At 44.0% G+C, this 23,636-nt stretch overlaps 1 protein-coding gene across 1 annotated transcript in view; it reads left to right on the plus strand.

The window, feature by feature from the left end:
* The window catches only part of BRF1 (BRF1 general transcription factor IIIB subunit), a 372,560-nt gene that overhangs the window by 206,022 nt on the left and 142,902 nt on the right, over positions 1 to 23,636 (plus strand). The window lies entirely within an intron of this gene.

Genomic DNA, 23,636 nt, shown 5'->3' on the forward strand with positions numbered 1-23,636 from the left:
CTACTACTACCTACTACTATCACTACTACCTACTACTGCTATTACCTACTACTGCTATTACTAATACTACTACTGCTATTACTACTACTACCTACTACTATCACTACTACCTACTACTGCTATTATTAATACTACTACTGCTATTACTAATACTACTACTGCTATTACTACTACTACCTACTACTATCACTACTACCTACTACTGCTATTACTACTACTGCTATTACTAATACTACTACTGCTATTACTAATACTACTACTGCTATTACTACTACTACCTACTACTATCACTACTACCTACTACTGCTATTACTAATACTGCTATTACTAATACTACTACTGCTATTGCTAATACTACTACTGCTATTACTACTACTACCTACTATTACTACTACCTACTACTGCTATTACTAATACTACTACTGCTATTACTACTACCTACTACTATCACTACTACCTACTACTGCTATTACTAATACTGCTATTACTAATACTACTACTGCTATTACTAATACTACTACTGCTATTACTACTACTACCTACTATTACTACTACCTACTACTGCTATTACTAATACTACTACTGCTATTACTACTACCTACTACTATCACTACTACCTACTACTACTATTACTAATACTACTACTGCTATTAATAATACTAATACTGCTATTACTACTACTACTACCTACTACTATTACTACTACCTACTACTGCTATTACTAATACTACTACTGCTATTACTACTATCACTACTACCTACTACTGCTATTACTACTACTATTACTACTACCTACTACTGCTATTACTACTACTGCTATTACTACTACTGCTGCTATTACTAATGCTACTACTGCTACTACTACTACCTACTACTATTACTACTTCCTACTACTGCTATTACTACTACTGCTATTAATACTACTACTGCTATTACTACTGCTATTACTACTACTACTGCTATTACTAATACTACTACTGCTATTACTACTACCTACTATTACTACTACTACCTACTACTGCTATTACTACTACTGCTATTAATACTACTACTGCTATTACTACTACTACCTACTACTATTACTACCACCTACTACTGCTGCTACTACTGCTATTAATACAACTTCTGCTATTACTAATCCTACTACTATTACCACTGCTGTTACTACTACTGCTATTACTACCTGCTACTGCTGTTACTACTACTATCTACTACTGCTATAGCTACTGCTATTATTACTACTACCTACTACTGCTATTACTACTGCTATTACTTATACTGCTATTACTACTACCTGCTACTGCTATTACTACTACTACTACCTACTACTACTGCTATTACTACTACCTACTACTGCTATTACTACTACTACCACCTACTACTGCTATTACTACTACCGCTATTACTGCTACTACCTACTATTACTGCTATTACTACTACCTACTACTGCTATTACTAATACTACTGCTACGTGTATGTAACTATTAATGACCTTGTAGGGGGCATTCAGAGTAGAATTTCAATATTTGCAGATGACACTAAACTCTGCAGGGTAATCAATACAGAGGAGGACAATTTTATACTACAGGATGATTTATGTAAACTAGAAGCTTGGGCTGATAAATGGCAAATGAGCTTTAATGGGGATAAATGTAAGGTCATGCACTTGGGTAGAAGTAATAAGATGTATAATTATGTGCTTAATTCTAAAACTCTGGGCAAAACCGTCAATGAAAAAGACCTGGGTGTATGGGTGGATGACAAACTTAAATTCAGTGGCCAGTGTCAGGCAGCTGCTACAAAGGCAAATAAAATAATGGGATGCATTAAAAGAGGCATAGATGCTCATGAGGAGAATATAATTTTACCTCTATACAAGTCACTAGTTCGACCACACTTAGAATACTGTGCACAGTTCTGGTCTCCGGTGTATAAGAAAGACATAGCTGAACTGGAGCGGGTGCAGAGAAGAGCGACCAAGGTTATTAGAGGACTGGGGGGTCTGCAATACCAAGATAGGTTATTACACTTGGGGCTATTTAGTTTGGAAAAACGAAGACTAAGGGGTGATCTCATTTTAATGTATAAATATATGAGGGGACAGTACAAAGACCTTTCTGATGATCTTTTTAATCATAGACCTGAAACAGGGACAAGGGGGCATCCTCTGCGGTTGGAGGAAAAAAGGTTTAAGCATAATAACAGACATGGATTCTTTACTGTAAGAGCAGTGAGACTATGGAACTCTCTGCCATGTGATGTTGTAATGAGTGATTCGTTACTTAAATTTAAGAGGGGACTGGATACCTTTCTGGAAAAGTATAATGTTACAGGGTATATACACTAGATTCCTTGATAGGGCGTTGATCCAGGGAACTAGTCTGATTGCCGTATGTGGAGTCGGGAAGGAATTTTTTTCCCCAATGTGGAGCTTACTCTTTGCACATGGGGTTTTTTTGCCTTCCTCTGGATCAACATGTTAGGGCATGTTAGGTTAGGCTATGGGTTGAACTAGATGGACATATAGTCTTCCTTCAACCTTAATAACTATGTAACTATGTAACTATGTAACTACTACCTACTACTGCTATTAGTACTTAGTACTACTACCTACTACTGCTATTACTACAACCTACTACCATTACTATTACTGCTACTACTATTACAACTACTGCTATTACTACTACTACCACCTACTACTACTGCTATAACTGCTGCTATTATTACTACTACTGCTATTACTACTACTACCTACTACTGCTATTACTACCTACTACTGCTATTACTACCTACTACCACTACAATTACTACAACTACTGATATTACTACTACTGCTATTACTATTACTACCACCTACTACTACTGATATTACTACTGCTACCAATTACTACTACCTGCTGCTGTTACTGCTACTAGCACTGCTATTAGTACTACTACCTACTACCACTGCTATTACTATTACTGCTATTAATACTGCTACTGCTATTACTACTACTGCTATTACTACTACTGCTATTACTAATTCTACTACCTACTACTACTGCTATTATTCCTACTACCATTGCTACTACCGCTATTACTACTACTACCACTACTATTACTACTACTGATATTAATATTACTACTGCTATATTAATACTATTACTGCATTACTACTGCGATTAATACTACTACCACTGTTATTAGTATTACTACCTACTACCACTGCTATTACTACTTAGGCTATGTGCACATGTTCAGGATTTCTTGCAGATACAGTGGGGCAAAAAAGTATTTAGTCAGTCAGCAATAGTGCACGTTCCACCACTTAAAAAGATGAGAGGCGTCTGTAATTTACATCATAGGTAGACCTCAACTATGGGAGACAAACTGAGAAAAAAAATCCAGAAAATCACATTGTCTGTTTTTTTAACATTTTATTTGCATATTATGGTGGAAAATAAGTATTTGGTCAGAAACAAAATTTCATCTCAATACTTTGTAATATATCCTTTGTTGACAATGACAGGTGTCAAACGTTTTCTGTAAGTCTTCACAAGGTTGCCACACACTGTTGTTGGTATGTTGGCCCATTCCTCCATGCAGATCTCCTCTAGAGCAGTGATGTTTTTGGCTTTTCGCTTGGCAACACGGACTTTCAACTCCCTCCAAAGGTTTTCTATAGGGTTGAGATCTGGAGACTGGCTAGGCCACTCCAGGACCTTGAAATGCTTCTTACGAAGCCACTCCTTCGTTGCCCTGGTGGTGTGCTTTGGATCATTGTCATGTTGAAAGACCCAGCCACGTTTCATCTTCAATGCCCTTGCTGATGGAAGGAGGTTTGCACTCAAAATCTCACGATTCATGGCACCATTCATTCTTTCATGTACCCGGATCAGTCATCCTGGCCCCTTTGCAGAGAAACAGCCCCAAAGCATGATGTTTCCACCACCATGCTTTACAGTAGGTATGGTGTTTGATGGATGCAACTCAGTATTCTTTTTCCTCCAAACACGACAAGTTGTGTTTCTACCAAACAGTTCCAGTTTGGTTTCATCAGACCATAGGACATTCTCCCAAAACTCCTCTGGATCATCCAAATGCTCTCTAGCAAACTTCAGACGGGCCCGGACATGTACTGGCTTAAGCAGTGGGACACGTCTGGCACTGCAGGATCTGAGTCCATGGTGGCGTAGTGTGTTACTTATGGTAGGCCTTGTTACATTGGTCCCAGCTCTCTGCAGTTCATTCACTAGGTCCCCCCGTGTGGTTCTGGGATTTTTGCTCACCGTTCTTGTGATCATTCTGACCCCACGGGGTGGGATTTTGCGTGGAGCCCCAGATCGAGGGAGATTATCAGTGGTCTTGTATGTCTTCCATTTTCTAATTATTGCTCCCACTGTTGATTTCTTCACTCCAAGCTGGTTGGCTATTGCAGATTCAGTCTTCCCAGCCTGGTGCAGGGCTACAATTTTGTTTCTGGTGTCCTTTGACAGCTCTTTGGTCTTCACCATAGTGGAGTTTGGAGTCAGACTGTTTGAGGGTGTGCACAGGTGTCTTTTTATACTGATAACAAGTTTAAACAGGTGCCATTACTACAGGTAATGAGTGGAGGAAAGAGGAGACTCTTAAAGAAGAAGTTACAGGTCTGTGAGAGCCAGAAATCTTGATTGTTTGTTTCTGACCAAATACTTATTTTCCACCATAATATGCAAATAAAATGTTAAAAAAAACAGACAATGTGATTTTCTGGATTTTTTTTTCTCAGTTTGTCTCCCATAGTTGAGGTCTACCTATGATGTAAATTACAGACGCCTCTCATCTTTTTAAGTGGTGGAACTTGCACTATTGCTGACTGACTAAATACTTTTTTGCCCCACTGTATTTCCTGAGCAAAACAGGACATTTTCTGAAAGAAATCCGCATGCGTTTTTTGCACGTTTTACCGCATTTTTGGTGCGGTTTTTTTTGCGGATTTTTCCGGAGGCTCCCAATGTAATAATATAGTGGGAAATCTGCAAAAAATCTGCAAAATTAATGAACATGCTGCGTTTTTAACCGCGATGCGGTTTTTTTGCGGAAAAAATGCATAATGTGCACAAAAATTGCGGAATGCATTCTAAATGATGGGATGCATAATGTATGCATTTTTTTCACATTTTTATAGCGAATAAATGCAAAAAAAAGCAAAACGTGTGCACACAGCCTTAGTGCTACTATTACTACTGCCATTAGTACTGCTATTACTACTACTGCCATTAGTACTGCTATTACTACTACTGCCATTAGTACTGCTATTACTACTACTGCCATTAGTACTGCTATTACTACTACTGCCATTAGTACTGCTATTACTACTACTGCCATTAGTACTACTACCTACTACTGCTATTAGTACTGTTATTACTACTACTGGCATTAGTACTACTACCTACCGTATTACTACTGCCATTAGTACTACTACCTACTACTGCCATTAGTACTACTACCTACTACTGCTATTAGTACTACTTGCTTGCTACATAATTTTATTTATGTAGTCTGTCATTTGAAAATTTCCTATTTAAAACAGGTTGTTTTGTTCATTGTATTTTTTTAAACTTTTTTTTATTTGTCTTATTACTTTCAATATAATTTTTTTTTAAAGACTTGCAAATTATACGTTTGCCACTAGGCCTAATATTAGACAGCTTCCTTGTATTGGGCACCTGGATACTCATAGCAAAATACTTACTCGGACCTTACTGAATTGTGTTTAAGCTTTTAGTGAGTATTCTCTAATTATGGCAAATGCCATTGTGAAGGGAGAAGATGAGCTGCAACATCACCTACTGTGAATGGTGGATCCTGTGTTATCTACTGTATATAGAGGTGTTATCAGTCATTGTACAGGAGGAGGAGGTGAGCTGTGACATCTATTGTGAATGGTGGATCCTGTGTTATCTACTGTATATAGAGGTGTTATCAGTCATTGTACAGGAGGAGGAGGGGAGCTGTGATATCACCTATTGTGTATGGTGGATCCTGTGTTATCTACTGTATATAGAGGTGTCATCAGTCATTGTACAGGAAGAGGTGAGCTGTGACATCACCTATTGTGAATGGTGGATCCTGTGTTATCTACTGTATATAGAGGTGTTATCAGTCATTGTACAGGAAGAGGAGGTGAGATGTGACATCACCTATTGTAATATGGTGGATCCTGTGTTGTCTACTGTATATAGAGGTGTTATCAGTCATTGTACAGGAGGAGGAGGTGAGCTGTGATATCACCTATTGTAATATGGTGGATCCTGTGTTGTCTACTGTATATAGAGGTGTTATCAGTCATTGTACAGGAGGAGGAGGTGAGCTGTGTCATCACCTATTGTAATATGGTGGATCCTGTGTTATCTACTGTATATAGAGGTGTTATCAGTCATCGTACAGGAGGAGGTGAGCTGTGATATCCCCTATTGTGAATGGTGGATCCTGTGTTATCTACTGTATATAGAGGTGTTATCAGTCATTGTACAGGAGGAGGAGGTGAGCTGTGACATCTATTGTGAATGGTGGATCCTGTGTTATCTACTGTATATAGAGGTGTTATCAGTCATCGTACAGGAGGAGGTGAGCTGTGTCATCACCTATTGTAATATGGTGGATCCTGTGTTGTCTACTGTATATAGAGGTGTTATCAGTCATTGTACAGGAGGAGGAGGTGAGCTGTGACATCTATTGTGAATGGTGGATCCTGTGTTATCTACTGTATATAGAGGTGTTATCAGTCATCGTACAGGAGGAGGTGAGCTGTGACATCACCTATTGTGAATGGTGGATCCTGTGTTATTTATTGATGCAACAAAAGCTCCGCAGATCTACAGAACTGCATGTGTGATTTTTATCTCACCCGACATCATCTGTTGTAGGAAATATGGAGGCGTCATATGCGTGATACTGTCAGTGTGACCTGACTATTGGGGGGTTCGGCTGACACGGGTTATGTCTTGATCGTACGATGAGCAGCTGAGCTCTCACACAATGTGTTTTTTTCTGCCATGAAGTAGAGCGATCATTCCCCTGCCATGTGTGCGATGTCTGTCCCGTTCACTGAACACGGGCTCCTCCAGTGTCTTTTTACCTGCAATATTTTCTGCTCACGCTCTGCACGCTTGGCTTAAGCTGGTACAAGCTCATGCGTTATATGATTCGGGGCATAGACGGCTGCTCAGGATGGATTCACTCCTGGGTACAAAGACTTTGGCAGAGGAGAAACTGACAACACTGTGCACAACTAGAGCACGCTACTAATTTACACCCGGTTATGGGCGATTAACACCCTCATGTGTCTGGCGTCTAATCGGCTCTACAGACAGCCGTAGCTTAGTAATTCCTTTTTCTTATAAGTGTGAATACATATGCTGCAAACTTTCTGTATTTAAATGCACATGTTAAAAATAACCCTGCATGGTTTTGACAAGTCAGAACTTTTGATCTATGAAGCTGAGACTCACAGTGAGCAGGCAGAAATATTAAATCGAGTGCCAATCCCTTTCGGCCCTGCTTGGAGTTTTTGCTCATAGAAGTTAAATTAGTGCACCGCTCTTCTCATATCTTCAACGTGATTCAAGCCGAACATGGTGATCACCTTGCTCTACCCCGTTCCAAAGTTCTTAAATGCCATTACCACCATTTGCAGAATTTGCCATCTAAGCCATTCAGTTGGCTCCAATCCCAGCAGTTAATCTCAGGTGCCAGCTGTAAAACACAGTCGGCCCCTGTGCTGTATGGAACAAGCTCCGCTATTGAGCGAGCTCTGTATAGTGTGAGAAAATCTGATTCAAGCAGATTTTTTTAAAAAAATTTGCTCCATACTAAGGAGGTGTACAGACGTAGCAGGGACCTCTGCGATGTGCATTATCTTTTTATACAGGCTACAATGGTCCGCTAAAATATAGCAGTGGCCACAGCATTCAGAGCCCTGTTTTCGAGATTTAATGACCCCTTTAATGTCGCTCCTAGCACAAGACATTTGATTTGTTTTTCACTATTTTGAGTAGTATCAGGATGTGGGAAATGTCTATAGGTGACACTTTGTGTCTTCTGTCTGTATTAGATGTTTTATTTTACCTCCGATATCATCAGAATATAGAAAACAAATGCCTTTTTTCGATGATTTTCTAGTAGCATAATTATTACTCCGTCTCCTCTATTTTTATTTCTACTATAAAGGTATCAGTCCTCCGATGACAGGCTCAGTCCTGTGATGACAGGGGACAAGCCCGCCTGGCTCGGTTCTTTGATGAAGGGGCACAAGCCCATCCCGCTTGGTCCTCCAATGACAGGGCACAAGCCCGTCCGTCTCGGTCCTCCAATGACCGAGCACAAGCCCGTCCGTCTCGGTCCTCCGATGACCGAACACAAGCCCGTCCGTCTCGGTCCTCCGATGACCGAACACAAGCCCGTCCGTCTCAGTCCTCCGATGACCGAGCACAAGCCCGTCCGTCTCGGTCCTCCAATGACCGAGCACAAGCCCGTCCGTCTTGGTCCTCCGATGACCGAGCACAAGCCCTCCGATGACCGAGCACAAGCCCGTCCGTCTCGGTCCTACGATGACCGAGCACAAGCCCGTCTGTCTCGGTCCTCTGATGACCAAGCACAAGCACGTACGGCTTTGTCCTCTGATGAAAGGGCACAAGCCCGGCCGGCTCGGTCCTCTGATGACCGGGTTACAAGTCCGGTCCTCCAATGACAGGTCACAAACCCAGCTGGCTCAGTCATCTGATCACCGGGCACAAGCCTGGCTTGTTTGGTCCTCTGATGACCGGGTACAAGTCCGGCCATCCGATGACAGGGCACAAGGCTGGCCAGCTTCATCCTCCGATGTCAGGGCACAAACTCAGACGGCTTAGTCTTCTGATGACAGTGTACAAGCCTGGCTGGCTCAGTCCTCTGATGACAGTGTACAAGCCCGACTGGCTTGGTCCTCCGATGACCGGGTACAAGCCCTGCTGGCTCAGTCCTCCGATGACTGGGTACAAGCCCGGCTGGCTCAGTCCTCCGATGACTGGGTACAAGCCCGGCTGGCTCAGTCCTCCGATGACCGTGTACAAGCCTGGCTGTCTCAGTCCTCTGAAAACCGGGTACAAGCCCAACTGGCTCAGTCCTCCGATGACAGTGTACAAGCCTGGCTGCCTCAGTCCTCCGATGACAGGGCACAAGCCCGGCTGGCTCAGTCCTCCCATAACCGGGTACAAGCCCGGCTGGCTCAGTTCTCTGATGACTGGGTACAAGCCTGGCTGTCTCGGTCCTCCGATGACTGCACAAGCCTGGCTGTCTCAGTCCTCCGATGACAGTGTACAAGCCTGGCTGCCTCAGTCCTCTGATGACCATGTACAAGCCTGGCTGGCTCAGTCATCTGATGACCGGGTGCAAGCCTGGCTGTCTCGGTCCTCCGATGACAGGGCACAAGCCTGGCTGTCTCAGTCCTCCGATGACTGCACAAGCCTGGCTGTCTCAGTCCTCCGATGACCGGGTAAAAGCCCAGCTGGCTCAGTCCTCCGATGATCAGGTACAATCCTGGCTGTCTCAGTCCTCTGATGACCGTATACAAGCCTGGCTGTCTCAGTCCTACGATGACAGGGCACAAGCCTGGCTGTCTCAGTCCTACGATGACCGGGTACAAGCCCAGCTGTCTCAGTCCTCTGATGACCGTGTACAAGCCTGGCTGTCTCAGTCCTCCGATGACAGGACACAAACCTGGCTGTCTCAGTCCTCCGATGACCGGGTACAAGCCTGGCTGTCTGTCCTCCGATGACTGGGTACAAGCCCGGCTTGCTCAGTCCTCTGATGACCGTGTATAAACCTGGCTGGCTGAGTCCTCCGATGACCGGGTACAAGCCCGGCTGGCTCAGTCATCCAATGACAGTGTACAAGCCTGGCTGTCCCAGTCCTCTGATGACCGTGTGCAATCCTGTCTGTCTCAGTCCTCTGATGACCATGTACAAGCCAGGCTGTCCCAGTCCTCTTGATGACTGTGTGCAAGCCTGTCTGTCTCAGTCCTCTGATGACCATGTACAAGCCTGGCTGGCTTAGTCCTCTGATGACCGAGTACAAGCCTGGCTGTCTCGGTCCTCCGATGACCGTGTACAAGCCCAGCTGTCTCAGTCCTACGATGACAGGGCACAAGCCTGGCTGTCTCAGTCCTCTGATGACCGTGTCCAAGCCTGGCTGTCTCAGTACTCCGATGACAGTGTACAAACCTGTCTGTCTCAGTCCTCTGATGACCATGTACAAGCCTGGCTGTCTCAGTCCTCTGATGACCGGGTACAAGCCCGGCTGTCTCAGTCCTCTGATGACCGGGTACAAGCCCGGCTGTCTCAGTCCTCCGATGACCGGGTACAAGCCCGGCTGGCTCAGTCATCCAATGACAGTGTACAAGCCTGGCTGTCCCAGTCCTCTGATGACCGTGTGCAATCCTGTCTGTCTCAGTCCTCTGATAACCATGTACAAGCCAGGCTGTCCCAGTCCTCTTGATGACTGTGTGCAAGCCTGTCTGTCTCAGTCCTCTGATGACCATGTACAAGCCTGGCTGGCTTAGTCCTCTGATGACCGAGTACAAGCCTGGCTGTCTCGGTCCTCTGATGACCGTGTACAAGCCCAGCTGTCTCAGTCCTACGATGACAGGGCACAAGCCTGGCTGTCTCAGTCCTCTGATGACCGTGTCCAAGCCTGGCTGTCTCAGTACTCCGATGACAGTGTACAAACCTGTCTGTCTCAGTCCTCTGATGACCATGTACAAGCCTGGCTGTCTCAGTCCTCTGATGACCGGGTACAAGCCCGGCTGTCTCAGTCCTCTGATGACCGGGTACAAGCCCGGCTGTCTCAGTCCTCCGATGACCGGGTACAAGCCCGGCTGGCTCAGTCCTCCGATGACCGGGTACAAGCCCGGCTGGCTCGGTCCTCCGATGACCGGGTACAAGCCTCGCTGTCTCAGTCCTCTGATGACCGTGTACAAGCCTGGCTGTCTCAGTCCTCTGATGACCGGGTACAAGCCCGGCTGTCTCAGTCCTCCGATGACGGGTACAAGCCCGGCTGGCTCAGTCCTCCGATGACAGTGTACAAGCCCGGCTGTCTCAGTCCTCCGATGACCGTGTCCAAGCCTGGCTGTCTGTCCTCCGATGACCGGGTACAAACCTGTCTGTCTCAGTCCTCTGATGACCATGTACAAGCCTGGCTGTCTCATTCCTCTGATGACCGGGTACAAGCCCGGCTGGCTCAGTCCTCCGATGACCGGGTACAAGCCCGGCTGGCTCAGTCCTCCGATGATCAGGTACAAGCCCGGCTGGCTCAGTCCTCCGATGACCGGGTACAAGCCCGGCTGGCTCAGTCCTCTGATGACCGGGTACATTCCCGGCCGGCTCAGTCCTCCGATGACCGGGTACAAGCCCGGCTGTCTCAGTCCTCTGATGACCGGGTACATTCCCGGCCGGCTCAGTCCTCCGATGACCGGGTACAAGCCCGGCTGTCTCAGTCCTCTGATGACCGGGTACATTCCCGGCCGGCTCAGTCCTCCGATGACTAGGCAGAAGCCCAGCCAGTGTCTGACTGATAAGACATGATTTATAGCGTCACAGTTCATTTCCAGCACGTTGAAAGTTTCTAAGTTTTTGCACCAAATAATACGTTCAATCTAAAACAGAAAATTAATCTCCAGATGACCCAAAATTGTGCGCTTAGCGTGACAGCCTGATGCTTGTTATGGAGTAGAGGAAATGTAGATGTCCGTTTGTCATTCATTCATGTTTACCTGTTGCTGCATTTAATATGGTGGACGAAACGATATGTGTGAGAATTTGTCACGGAGCTGACATCTGTGACAGTGGCTGGCATGAAGCAGAATGTAGTTACATAAGGCATGTCCTTTTTTAGTAAATAAATGCCCTTCACAAGTAGTACTTATTTTTTTTAGCTCCTGTATTGTGCTGTTCCTTTTCTATTCCTCCAGGAAATCAAGGAGTCTAAAGCGATTTTACACCTTAAATTACACTTTTTTTTCTAATTTAAATATTTTACTTAAATGCATGTATTTGGGACTAAAATTCATTTTTGCAATTGGATTTCATTAGAAATTTTGCACCGTTCGACTTTTTATTCTGCAACCAACAATAAACATTAAAAAAAAAAAAAAAAAGTCCCCAGAGGTGAACAATCCCTTTAACTACTTCTGGACCTCCCATAGAATTTAAACGTCCGAACAGTCCACTCTTTACTCTGCACTGACGGCCTAAAACATCAATGCAGAGTAAGCTGCTTTCACGCAGTCATGCAACTACAAAAACGGGACGTCATAGCAGCCAGACTCCCTATAGTGAAGGCAGAGACTTTTTATTACCATCTCTGCCTTCCGGATTACTGGAAACTCAGAGCTTCCTCCTCCAGACCCAGCAATCATGTGATCGCGGTGTGTAGAGCAAAAGCAGATGATGTACCAGCCCTAGTTGCAAGGAAAATGTGCAATAAAAGAAATGTAAAAAGTATGACAAGAAGAATGGTAACCCCCTGCCAGAAATTCATATGTTACCAGGAGGATTTATAGAGGAACAATGCAATGCAGAGCGATGAGAAAAGAGGCTCCATATTTTATGGGGTGTGCGATGTGCTAAAACAAGACAGGAATTGTGACTTGTATTTTTTTAAGTGTTAATTGCATTAATAATTCATTTTGTTAGTGTTGGTGCTCTCAATGGTTAAATGAGCTATCTACTATATAATTGTCTAAGGGTCACTTCCGTCTTTCTGTCTGTTCTTCTGTCTGTCTTTCTGTCTGTTACGGATATTCATTGGTCGCGGCCTCTGTCTGTCATGGAATCCAAGTCGCTGATTGGTCGTGGCAAAACGCCCATGACCATTGCCACGACCAATCAGCGACTGCCACAGTCCGGCGGCAATATGGCCGCTCTTTCCTCCCTGCAGTCAGTGCCCGCTCCATACTCCCCTCCAGTCATCCAGTCAGCCCTCACATGGGTTAATGCCAGCGTTACCAGAGCGTGGTGTAACGCACTCCAGTTACACAGCTATTAACCCTGTGTGACCAACTTTTTACTATTGATGCTGCGTATGCAGCATCAATTGTAAAAAGATCTAATGTTACAAATAAGAATAATAAAAAAAAAGGTTATTCTCACCCTCCGACGTGGCGCGGTGTCCTTGGCAGTGCAAGCGGCAGGTTCCGGTGCTAAGGATGCTATGCGAGAAGGACCTGCCATGACGTCACGGTCATGTGACCGCGACGTCATCACAGGACCTGCGCTCATACCAACCCTGGGACCGGAAGCTGCTGCATGCACCGCACACAGGCGACAGGACTACAAGGGGCCCTCGGAAGGTGAGTATATGTTTATTTTTTAACCTGTTACATACGTGGCTAGGCAATATACTACATGACTGGCCAATATACTACGTGACTGGGCAATATACTACGTCGCTGTGCAATATACTACGTGACTGTGCAATATACTACGTGACTGGGCAATATACTACCTGACTGGGCAATATACTATGTGGGCTGTGCAATATACTACATGACTGGGCAATATACTACGTGGCTCTGCAATATACTATGTGACTGGGCAATATACTACGTGACTGGACAATATACTACGTGGCTGGGCAATATACTACGTGACTGGACAATATACTACGTGGCTGGGCAATATACTACGTGACTGGGCAATATACTACGTGACTGTGCAATATACTACGTGACTGTGCAATATACTACGTGACTGGGCAATATACTACGTGACTGGGCAATATACTACGTGACTGGGCAATATACTACTTGGCTGGGCAATATACTACGTGACTGGCCAATATACTACGTGACTGGGCAATATACTACGTCGCTGGGCAATATACTACGTGGCTGGGCAATATACTACGTGACTGGGCAATATACTACGTGACTGGGCAATATACTACTTGGCTGGGCAATATACTACGTGACTGGCCAATATACTACGTGACTGGGCAATATACTACGTCGCTGGGCAATATACTACGTGGCTGGGCAATATACTACGTGACTGGACAATATACTACATGGCTGGAGAATATACTACGTCACTGGGCAATATACTACGTGACTGTGCAATATACTACGTGACTGGGCAATATACTACGTGACTGGGCAATATACTACGTGACTGGGCAATATAATACGTAACTGGGCAATATACTACGTGACTGGGCAATATACTACGTGACTGGACAATATACTATGTGACTGGGCAATATACTACGTGACTGGGCAATATAATACGTGACTGGGCAATATACGGTACTACGTGACTGGGCAATATACTACGTGACTGGGCAATATACTATGTGACTGGGCAATATACTACGTGACTGGTCAATATACTACGTGACTGGGCAATATACTATGTGGCTGGGCAATATACTACGTGACTGGGCAATATACTACGTGGCTGGGCAATATACTACGTGGCTGGGCAATATACTACGTGGCTGGGCAATATAAAACGTGACTGGGCAATATACGGTACTACGTGACTGGCAATATACTACGTGACTGGGCAATATACTACGTCGCTGGGCAATATACTACGTGGCTGGGCAATATAATACGTGACTGGGCAATATACGGTACTACGTGACTGGGCAATATACTACGTGACTGGGCAATATACTATGTGACTGGGCAATATACTATGTGACTGGGCAATATACTATGTGACTGGTCAATATACTACGTGACTGGGCAATATACTATGTGGCTGGGCAATATACTACGTGACTGGGCAATATACTATGTGGCTGGGCAATATACTACGTGGCTGGGCAATATAATACGTGACTGGGCAATATACGGTACTACGTGACTGGGCAATATACTACGTGGCTGGGCAATATACTACGTGGCTGGGCAATATACTACGTGGCTGGGCAATATACTACGTCACTGGGCAATATACTATGTCACTGGGCAATAGACTACGTGGCTGGGCAATATACTACGTGGGCTGTGCAATATCCTACGTGGACATGCATATTCTAGAATACCCGATGCGTTAGAATTGGGCCACCATCTAGTTAAGCTGTATAACAGGTATGAAGGGAGCGTTTCATGTCTGGACCGTCAGCGAGCACACACAATAGATTTGGAGTGTACCATGCCAGCTTTTTCTTGGCCATTGAGCTCCTGCCGCTGGCTCGCTGCTCAAAAGACTGTTTTATAGGATGTCCCTGGTGCCCTGTGCCAACAGTATAAATCACCATTGTTCTGCTGGATTATTGCACCTTCCTGTCCTCCTCCAAGAGACCTACAGTATGTCCGTGTTCACTGCTTATCTGTCATTCAGGTGAACTTGGCTTTGGGTCTTGTCTGGTTCCAAACCAGGGAGTATTCCAGGTATGTGTAGGTCCTTGGTCCCTTGTCTGTCACCATTATCTTAGCAGATGTAGACAATGTTTGCCATGTTCTCCTCCTGGGTCATTGGGATGATATCTGCACTGTTTAGACTTATGCTAAAACTGACCATGATAACTGTACAGTAAAAGTCCAATAAGGGCCCAATGGTTCGAGTATCCTGCTAAACCAGCCTGGTAGAAAAATGGCTGTACTAGCAGATTAATTCTGAAATAATGCAGTTTTTGGTTCAAGAGTAGCTTCACATAGGATGTGAAATATTAAGGAAGCACTTGTGTCTATCTGGCTGAATACTTGTCGGGGTTTGGCTCACCGCATGTTTGAGTCCAGCCTAACAGGGCTTTGGAGCTGGATGGCCTGTTCTCTCCATTAATCCAGATACCCATCTTGCTTCCATTATTTAAGAATGTGCAAAATGTTCATACCGGACTATTTGAGATTCTGAATGGGTGAGATTTTCAACGCTAGGTACAGATGAATTTTGGCATAATCAGAGCTGCAAATGACTGATCAAACCAAGAACAGGTGCTTAGAGTTTCCTTAGCATTGTCATACTGTCCAGTGCACCTTCCCACCTACTTGTTTTCCACCCATCTCTTCCCTCCTCTGACTCCTGAAAAACCAGAGCTGTCAATCAATGAAGAGAAGGATGGAGATAGATGGAAAGCAAGAAGGTGGGAAGGTGCACTAGACAGTATGACAACACTAAGGAAACTCTAAGCACCTGTTCTTGGTTTGATCAGTCATTTTGTGCTGACAGACCCTCTTTAATATGAGCCAAGATTAGTAAATCTAACCCAGTGTTTTATTTATTCCTGCAATCACTGTGGCTTCCGAAAACAGCTCTTTCATAAACATACGGTAATTATTGTAAAGTCAACACTCACAGCTTTTTTTCGTTGTAGCAATTTGTTTTTTTTCCAGCATACACTGGGTATGACTTTTTTTAATTTTTGCTGTTTTACCCCCGTGGGCTTCTCTATAAGACTTCAAACACCGCAGCGAGAGCATGTAAGAAATGTAACATCAAATACTCGTGTAAGAAAACGCTACACAGACGTATTGAAGCTCAGGGCAATTTTTACAAAAATTTGGAGAAAATAGTCTGTAAAGGAGACCTAAAACGTCTTCCGCTCTATGAACCAGCATGCAGTCATCTGGATGTCACTATCCGGCATATGGATTGTATTTTCTCTGTGTTTTCCAGTGCAAAGCTTTTCTCTGCCGCTCTCTTGTGCCTTCTATGCCCTCATTAATTTCCAGATAGCCCTGGCATAAAACACACCTCCAGCAAAATCCGACGTTCAAAGTAAGATATCTACTTGTGCTGCGTAGGGAAAGTCAGAGGAGACGGAGCTTTAATTGTCCTGGTGACATTTCCGAGATTTGCTACTGTCTCAGCCCTTGGCATTTTGTATTCATTTATATTCACAGGTACTCTGTAAAAATAGAGTAATTGCAGTTGATGTTTCAATAAGAGCAGGTTCTCCTAACCCATCTTGAGCATACAGGAAGCAGGAAATTCTGGGTCAGGCTTGTTATTGCACCTAGCGTTTTACATAAATACACAGGAATTACTTCTTATTTAGACTTTATGAATGTCGGAAACGTCGACAGCTGCAATGGAGGAAATGGTGCTCACAAGTTAATTACTTTCCTGTATGTGCCACATGATGGCTTATGATAGTCACTTCTAAATTGTGTAGCAATATGTTATTAGGCACTTATCATTAGTGATGGGATGACTGCTCATGTGAAAGGCACATATAAAAGCAATGGGATCATGGTCATGTCTGGCCCTCAGAATAAAAAATCAGTAAATATACGAATCATAAGGTATCTGATCTACAAGATGTCTGATATCTGATCTCCTCCTACAAGATGTCTGGTTTCTGATCTCCTCCTACAAGATGTCTGGTATCTGATGTCCTCCTACAAGATATCTGTGATCTCCTACAAGATTTCATGTATCTGATCTCCTCCTGGAAGGTGTCGGGTGTCTGATCTCCTCCCTCCAAAATGTCTGGTGTCTGATTTCCTCCAACAAGATTTCTGGTATCTCATCTCCTCCAAAATGTCTGGTGTCTGATCTCCTCCTACAAGATGTTTGGTATCTGATCTCCTCCTACAAGATATCTGTGATCTCCTACAAGATTTAATGTATCTGATCTCCTCCTACAAGGTGTCGGGTGTCTGATCTCCTCCAAGGTGTCGGGTGTCTGATCTCCTCCTCCAAAATGTCTGGTGTCTGATCTCCTCCTCCTACAAGATATCTGTGATCTCCTACAAGATTTCATGATCTCCTCCTCCAAAATGTCTCGTATCTGATCTCCTCCTCCAAAATGTATGGTGTCTGATCTCCTCCTACAAGATGTATTGTATCTGATCTCCTCCTACAAGATATCTGGTATCTAATCTCCTCCTACAAGATGTCTGGTATCTGATCTCCTCCTACAAGATGTCTGGTATCTGATCTCCTCCTCCTACAAGATATCTGTGATCTCCTACAAGATTTCATGTATCTGATCTCCTCCTGCAAGGTGTCGGGTGTCTGATCTCCTCCTCCCTCCAAAATGTCTGGTGTCTGATTTCCTCCTACAACAGGCGTGTCAAACTGCAATCCTCAAGGGCTTCAAACAGGTCATGTTTTCAGGATTTCCTTGTACTGCACAGGTGATAATTTAATCACCTACACACAGGAAATCTTGAAAACACGCATGGTTTGCGGCCCTCGAGGAAAATGTCTGGTGTCTGATCTCCTCCTACAAGATGTCTGATATCTGATCTACTCCTACAAGATATGTGATCTCCTACAAGATTTAATGTATCTGATCTCCTCCTACAAGGTGTCGGGTGTCTGATCTCCTCCAAGGTGTCGGGTGTCTGATCTCCTCCTCCAAAATGTCTGGTGTCTGATCTCCTCCTACAAGATGTCTGGTATCTGATATCCTCCTCCAAATGTCTGGTGTCTGATCTCCTCCTACAAGATGTATTGTATCTGATCTCCTCCTACAAGATATCTGGTGTCTGATCTCCTCCTAAAAGAAAAGGCCCGCCCTCTTTCCATATATTTGGCCAGTCTTTGTTTTCCACATCACATCAGTGGTAGTGAAGTAATTCCAGAACTGATCCCATAGATTGTTCTTCCAGTGTCTGATCTGCTCCTACAAGGTGTCGGGTGTCTGATCTCCTACAATGTGTGGGGTGTCTGATCTCCTCCTACAAGATGTCAGGTGTCTGATCTCCTGCTACAAGATGTATTGTATCTGATCTCCTACAAGATGTCTGGTATCTGATCTCCTCCTACAAGATCTCGGGTGTCTGATCTCCTTCTACAAGATGTCGGGTGTCTGATCTCCTCCTACAAGATGTCGGGTGTCTGATCTCCTCCTACAAGATGTCGGGTGTCTGATCTCCTCCTACAAGATGTCGGGTGTCTGATCTCCTTCTACAAGATGTCGGGTGTCTGATCTCCTCCTACAAGATGTCGGGTGTCTGATCTCCTTCTACAAGATGTCGGGTGTCTGATCTCCTCCTACAAGATGTCGGGTGTCTGATCTCCTCCTACAAGATGTCGGGTGTCTGATCTCCTACAAGATGTCGGGTGTCTGATCTCCTCCTACAAGATGTCGGGTGTCTGATCTCCTCCTACAAGATGTCGGGTGTCTGATCTCCTCCTACAAGATGTCGGGTGTCTGATCTCCTCCTACAAGATGTCGGGTGTCTGATCTCCTTCTACAAGATGTCGGGTGTCTGATCTCCTTCTACAAGATGTCGGGTGTCTGATCTCCTCCTACAAGATGTCGGGTGTCTGATCTCCTCCTACAAGATGTCGGGTGTCTGATCTCCTCCTACAAGATGTCGGGTGTCTGATCTCCTCCTACAAGATGTCGGGTGTCTGATCTCCTCCTACAAGATGTCGGGTGTCTGATCTCCTTCTACAAGATGTCGGGTGTCTGAACTCCTCCTACAAGTTATAGGGTGCCTGATTTCCTCTTCAAGATGTCTTGTGTCTAATCTCCTCCTACAAGATGTCGAGTGTCTGATCTCCTCCTATAAGATGTCGAGTGTTTGATCTCCTTCTACAAGATGTCGGGTGTCTGATCTCCTACAAGATGTCAGGTGTCTGATCTCCTTCAAGATGTCAGGTGTCTGATCTCCTCCTACAAGATGTCGGGTGTCTGATCTCCTTCTACAAGATGTCGGGTGTCTGAACTCCTCCTACAAGTAGTCGGGTGCCTGATCTCCTCTTCAAGATGTCTTGTGTCTGATCTCCTCCTCCAAGATGTCGGGTGTCTGATCTCCTTCTACAAGATATCAGGTATCTGATCTCCTTCTACAAGATGTCGGGTGTCTGAACTCCTCCTACAAGTAGTCGGGTGCCTGATCTCCTCTTCAAGATGTCTTGTGTCTGATCTCCTCCTCCAAGATGTCGGGTGTCTGATCTCCTTCTACAAGATATCAGGTATCTGATCTCCTTCTACAAGATGTCGGGTGTCTGAACTCATCCTACAAGTTGTCGGGTGCCTGATCTCCTCCTACAAGATGTCGGGTGTCTGATCTCCTCTTACAAGATGTCGGGTGTCTGATCTCCTCCTACTTTATGAGGCCCGTCTTCTTTCCGTCCAGTCTTTGTTTTCCACATCACAGTGGTTGTGAAATAATTCCAGAACTGATCCCATAGATTGTTCTTCCAGCATCTGACCCTCAGTTGTTACTCCGATCCAGGACCGTGCTATGGACCCCTGTCCAGTACACAACTTGTCATGTGTGGTGTCCAGCTCTGATATAAACCTACTGCTGGAATTGCCACTGATGGAGAATATTTGCATTGCCATATAAGATGAATTTGTATACAGAGCTGATCATTCCCTGTTATAAAGCTATTCTGAAAAGTATTTTTTACAGATTGTCTCGTGTATGGAAACATCTTACTGTGGGAGAAAGCAGTAATTATATGGGCTGGATTTCATTCTTCTTGTTTCCTATGTGAGGAATATTGGAGTTGTCAATCCCCTATTCTCCAAATACCTTACAAATGTAACCATGCATATTAGAAGGAGTCACACAGCAAATCTGTCTGCGACTCTGGTTGCGCCACCAAATGTCACAGCAAAGTAGCAACGGCTTACAAGTGAATGGGACCGAAGTGCGTCTGACAAGGTACCACGCCTGCGACAAGCAAGCAAAAAAATCCAATTGGTTCTAATTTTTTGTTATTTTTATTGTAGTGGTACCTTGCAGTTACAAAGCAACACACTTCACTTGCACTATTCTGCAATGTAGCTGCGGTATAGAGCAATTTTTGGTAGCAAAACCTGTGCTGTGAAGCCCCAGATTAAAGGAAACCTCTACTTAACTAAGCAGTTGTGACAGGGTTCCTGCAGACAGTGTGAGAAAGGGTGAGAAAAAACAAACTGAGGTGGGGGAACGGAGGTTTTACAAAATTGCTATCCCTTTTAAAGCCGATAATGTCACCAGCTTTTATAGCATGAGCTGCATACATTACTAAATAGATCTTAGACCTGATGACACCAGTATACTTACTTTGAAAATCCATGTAATATTGGTTCTATAATTCTTATATTAAACTGATCATTTTTTGAGTCCAGCTCTATTTCATTATTGGGACGATATAGCCATTTTGACATGGATTTTCAAAGTAAGTTCATCAGCCTCATCAGATGCAAAAATCTATTATATTAAATAATTTGATGCCATTTATATTTTGAAATGTAGAGACAGATGTTCTTCAAAGTTGCAGTTTCTTGATACAGTTTCCAGATGGGGTGGGGTATTGGTGTAGCCTCCTGCCAATGAAATAGTGGTGCGGCCCCCTGCCGTATATCAGTGAGTGAACCCGTGGGGAATGGTTGTCCGCGTCACAGTTTATAATTGCACCTTTGCTTGCCCTCTCTGTTAGTGCTAATAATAAATTCATTTATTGATTTGTTTTATCGGATGTTATGTGAACCCAGCCATGACGGCTCCAGAACTAGCGTATTTCCAGGTGTGTCCAGGCCCACGCATGGGACGTGAGAGATAAGGGCATGTTTACCTTTCTGCGGCTTTCAGATTATTGTCCATTTTTATCTGGGAACATAATAATGTCGTAGTTTCCAAAGCTTTCACCAGGATGGTGTTTCCTGTTGAGCAGTGATATTCTGGCCGGGTGTGATATGTTCTCCACCGAGATTAACTCTTAAAGGAGAAATCTTGATAAAACGTTCTCATCATGTGCTGTAAATTGGGGGAGTGTGATTACAAATCCACAGTATGTCCCGGATTCAACTTTGACAAGCTGGAGCATGAGCCCTTCATGCAAACAAGTGCTTTTCTTGCATGGCTTTATTAGTAATATCATGTATGCTTGTATTAATTAGGATACAGATTTTATTTTTAGGGTAAGTTCACACAGGGCGTTTTTGCTGCTTTTTTTTTTCTGCAGCAAAACCTGATCTTCTTGGTAGGATCGAAGCTGCATCAAAAACACAGATTTTGTTGCGTTTTTGGTGCAGTTTTTTTGCCGCGTATTTTTTTTCTCTTTGTCCATGCTAATGTCCTTGAATTTTCAGCAGCATATAAGGATACCTGCGTTTTTGCTGCGTTTTTTCAACACCCATTCAAGTCAATGGGTGAAAAACGCAGCAAAAACGCAGCAAAAAACGCTGAAAGAAGTGACATGCTCCATGTCCAAAAAACGCAGCAAAGCACAAAATACTGATCACACAAAAACCTAATGTGTGTGCATGAGATTTCTGAAATCTCATAGACTTTGCTGGTACTGTAAAAAAGCAGCTGAAAATTAGCATAAAAAACGCAGCAAAAGTGCCCTGTGTGAACGTAGGCTTACTTTTTTTCCACTTTTCATTGCCAATAATTAATTCTGTGTTTGTGGAGGACAGATTGATGTGCAGCACAACGTACCTGAACTGCTATACCTGGCAATCTGGCATTGTTTAAGGCTACTTTCACACTAGTGTCGGACTCGGCCCGTCGCAGTGCGTCGGGCCGAGGTTCTGATGCTAGCCGTGAAACGGAGGCACAACGGAGGCATCGAATGCATTTTTCCTGCGCATCCGCTGCCCCATTGTAATGTGCGGGGAGGTGGGGGCGGAGTTCCGGCCGCACATGCGCGGTTGGAAAAAGCGGTCCGTTGGCAGCAAAAAACATTACATGTAACGTTTTTTGCTCCCGGCGGTCCGCCACAACACGGCGCAACCGTCGCGCGATGGTTGCAACGTGTGTCAATGCGTCGCTAATGTTAATCTATGGGGCAAAAATGCATCCTGCAAACAACTTTGCAGGATGCGTTTTTTCCCCTAAACGACGCATTGCGACGTATTGCAAAAAAACGCCAGTGTGAAAGTAGCCTAAGGCACCTGTAGTGTTAGGCAGTGCAGTTATGCTTGTGAACACCAGTTCATCATTTACATTATTTATTTTTTCTTTTCTATTTTTTTCTTTTGTCTTCTGGCATTTGTTAGCTTTATTTTTTTTTGTAAAATTAAAAACTCTTTATTCTTGTTGTTTTCTTTTTTGTTTTGACACTTTTTCGCTCAAAAATCTGCATGTGTTGCTAAAATAGCACAACATTTGTGTAAAAATTACAAACTTGCATAAAAGCACTCCAGGGGAAACTGGAATCTATCTGCGCAAACATTTTTCGAGATTTTTATTACAAAAAAAAAGCCTCAATTGATGAATTGACTGAGAACAGAATGGCAAAGACACAGAAAATAGACTTTAAATAGGGCGGAGATTAAAATAATAAGACACGAAAGAAAATAAGGTGAAAAACAGCAGAAACTAGACAAACAAAGGAATACATTCAAAAAACGATTTAGGCCCTAATGTTTCATTCTAAGTGTCTGCTCAGAGACCGCACCCAGCAAGCAAAGTCAGGAGCAGAACGGAGAGCGTGAACAGGATACTGAAAAGCTGCGTGCACATGGGCCGTGTTCAGAATGGATTTTCTGGCTGGAAATGACAGATGGAAAATCTGCATTGGTTTACAATAACAGCATAATGAGCGAGGTGTCTCAATATGATATTCACATGCTGCATCATAAACTGAGTGGTGCTGCAATTTGTAGTCCATCTCATGTCAATTTTTAAGGGTGAAATATGTAGCAGATTTGCAATTTTTACTACCACTTATAGGAATATGTCTAACTGAGCACCATAGTAAACTAATCTGGAGGGAGACCACCCGGATTAGTCG

Source organism: Ranitomeya imitator, chromosome 1 (genome assembly GCF_032444005.1).
Source record: "Ranitomeya imitator isolate aRanImi1 chromosome 1, aRanImi1.pri, whole genome shotgun sequence".
NCBI classification, from domain to species: Eukaryota; Metazoa; Chordata; class Amphibia; order Anura; family Dendrobatidae; genus Ranitomeya; species Ranitomeya imitator.